We start from the raw sequence: 3,663 nt of genomic DNA on the forward strand, positions 1-3,663 counted from the left end.
TGAGGAGCTTGACGAATCAGTCTATAGAGATGGCATTAATAGACTGGAACACCGCTATGAGAAATGTATCAGCCTTGGAGGAGATTATGTTGAGAAATAAAAAAAAAAAATTTTTAAAAACCTTGTTTTTCTTGGTCAGGCCGGAAACTTATCAATCCACCCTCGTATGTCAATATTATTTTTTTAATAACCGTCATAAAGTTGTGACAATAACAGTCATAAAACTAAAATCTCTTTAGGGAGTTACACCCTGTTAAGGAAATTAGTTTTTACAGGAAGTAGTATGTAATTGTATGACAAACCTTGCAAAATTTGATTTAGTGAATCTGTGATACATATTAAAAATCAGATGAAAAGTAAAAAGGTTCCACCATTTTTAAAAGTGCACGAACTTTGACGGTTTAAGAAAATTTTTACGAATTTTAAAACCATCAGCAATCATACACTCCTGAAATCTTACAGCATTTTTATTTTTCAATTGAATTTTTACATTATGTTTGGTAGCTACTATTTAACAACTTCATCAAGTCAAATTTTGCAGATGAGTCTCGTACAATTAGATTTTTTGCTATTTTTTGTGAAAATCCAAATTTCCTTAACAGTGTAACCATCTCGAAATAGAAACGAACTAGAAAATTACTGTAAGAGGATATGATTTGTCATCAGTTTGTCGTTTACTCACTTTGTCGCAAGTCCAACTTCGAAAAGATCAGCGAAAAACGTTTGAAGAACCATCAAGTTGGCACTTCACATAGTGCATCTTGAAATACATATGACGTAGGGAAATACTCTAAGAGCTACAATTTGTCGCTGAAAGATAGTACTTTTACGCATTTTGTCGCGAGTCCAGCTTCGAGCAGATCAGCGAAAGCCTTTGATGTGTCATCAAGCCTGCACTATACGTAGCGCACAGTGACATAGATATGGCGTAGATATATACCGTAAAAGCTATAATTTGTCGCTGAAAGATAATACTTCTGCGCATTTTATCGCGAAAATAGCTTTGAGCAGATCAGCGAAAACGTTTGGACAGCCATCAAGCTGGCATAACAAATAATGTAGCTTGAAATAGATATGGCATAGAAAAATACTGTAAGGACTATAATTTGTCACTGAAGGTTGGTACTTGTACCCATTTTGTCGGGAGTCCACCTTCGAAATGTTTTGAAAGCTGTCAGGTTGGCAATACACATACCGCACATTGACATAGATATAGCGTAGATAAATACCATACAAGCTATAATTTGTCGCTGAAAGATAACACTTTTGCGCATTTTGCCGTGAAACCAGCTTTAAACAGATCAACGAAAACAGTTGGAGAACCATCAAGCTGGCATCACAGTTAGCGTAGCTTGAAATACTGTAAGGGCTATAATTTTTCGCTAATTTGTCGCTGAAGTGTAGTACTTTTACCCATTTTGTCGCGAGTCCAGCTTTGAAACGTTTGGCAATCTATCAGTCTGGTACTACATATACCGCACACTGACAGAGATATAGCGTAAATAAATACCGTACAAGCTACAATTTTTAGCTGAAAGACAACACTTTTGCGCATTTTGTCGTGAAACCAGCTTCAAGCAGATCAGCGAAAACGGTTGGAGAGCCATCAAGGTGGCGTCACAGATAGCGCAGCTTGAAATACTGTAAGGGCTATAATTTTTCGCTAATTTGTCGCTGAAGGATGGTACTTCTACCCATTTTGTCGCGAGTCCAGCTTCGAAACGTTTGGAAAGCTATCAGCCTAGATCTACATATACCACACATTGACATAGATATGGCGTAGATATATACCGTAAAAGCTATAATTTGTCACTGAAAGATAATACTTTTGCGCATTTTGTCGTGTAACCAGCTTCAAGCAGATCAGCGAAAACGGTTGGAGAGCCATCAAGCTGGCATAACAAATAACGTAGCTTGAAATAGATATGGCATAGAAAAATACTATAAGGACTATAATTTGTCACTGAAGGATGGTACTTGTACCCATTTTGTCGCGAGTCCAGCTTCGAAATGTTTTGCAAGCTATCAGGCTGGCACTACACATACCGCACATTAACATGGATATAGCGTAGATAAATACCGTAAAAGCTTTAATTTGTCGCTGAAAGATAACACTTTTGCGCATTTTGTCGTGATCAGCGAAAACGGTTGGAGAGCTAACAAGGTGGCATCACAAACAGCGCAGCTTGAAATAGATATGACGTAGAAAAATACTGTACCGGCTATAATTTGTCGCTAATTTGTCGGGGAAAATGGTACTTGTATCCATTTTGTGGCGTATCCAGCTTCGAGACGTTTGGAGAGCTGGCAAGTTGACATCACAAACAGCGCAACTTGAAATAGATATGGCGTAGAAAAATACTGTAGCGGCTATAATTTGTCGCTGAAGTATAGTACTTTTACGTATTTTGTCGCGAAAGCAGCTTCGAGCAGGTCAGCAAAAAACGTTTGAAGAGCCATCACTAGAAATAGCGCACCTTAAAATAGATATGACATAGAAAAATATAAGTACTGTAATGGCTATACTTTGTCGCTAAGTTGTCGCTGAAAGATGGCATTCTTACCCACTTTGTCGTTAGTCTTTCTTCGAGACGATCAACGAAAAACAGTATATTTCCATTCTCCAATTGTTTTTCGAGGATTAATTCGAAGATAGCGACAGAATAATTGAAGTGCAATATTTAGGCGACAAATTGTAGCCCTTGGACTACTTCAATGTCCTATTAGCGACAAAATACAGTCCATACGCTACTTTTCTACGCATTTCCCATTTCGAAATACGCTATAGGCATGATATCAGAATAGCATTTTGTCTGTACTGATTGGAGCGACAAATTTTTAGTTTTGGTAACAAATTAGCGACAAATTGTAGTATGAAATATATCTTTGACGTGCTACCTTGATACACGTATGTTCCCAAACCTTCCTAACATTTTAGTACGTACACTAAAATTTATTATGACCCTAGGAACTATTTTAAGCAAAAAAAAAATATATACAGTTCCATCAAAGTAAGACATAATCATCCTGCGGTCACCCTGTACATCACTGCGATTATTACTTCCGGGTATCATGAACCGTATTGTTTCTCGCTTTCTCAACGCCCACAGGTCAAATATGTCGCGATTTCAACATTAAAGCTTTGACGAAAAAGTGCAATACATTATCTGCGATTTCTCGTTCATTTTAGGTCAGTTCCGATTTTGCAACACGTCTAGACTCAACTTATCAACAATATGCACTTCTACCATTACAAAAGAGCCAGTAGGTTAATAAAACTTGCATAACCAAAACGTCCGTTATCGACAACAAATTATCAATAATGCATTCAAAAATTACAACATGACTCTATTAACAGATTTCTATTGCTACATTTATTTATGATTTTTGAGATATTGTTGATGCTATAACCATATTGAGAGGTTTTCTACAACTTATGAACTCGATATCGAGATATAAAGATTTAGACCAATCCTATATATCCACAGAATATCAAAATAACTGCCTTTTATTAACTTCCCATTAGGAAGTTATTGTAATTGGGTCGAAAAGTGAAATCGGAATTTTCATTATATTTCCACGTTTTAACATATTAGTAGCATGCTAGCCAATTTTTTTGATGATGTGTGTATGTACGTACGTACGTACGTACGTACGTACGTA

This window comes from Agrilus planipennis, unplaced genomic scaffold (assembly GCF_000699045.2).
Source record: "Agrilus planipennis isolate EAB-ADULT unplaced genomic scaffold, Apla_2.0 scaffold6, whole genome shotgun sequence".
Lineage (NCBI taxonomy): Eukaryota > Metazoa > Arthropoda > Insecta > Coleoptera > Buprestidae > Agrilus > Agrilus planipennis.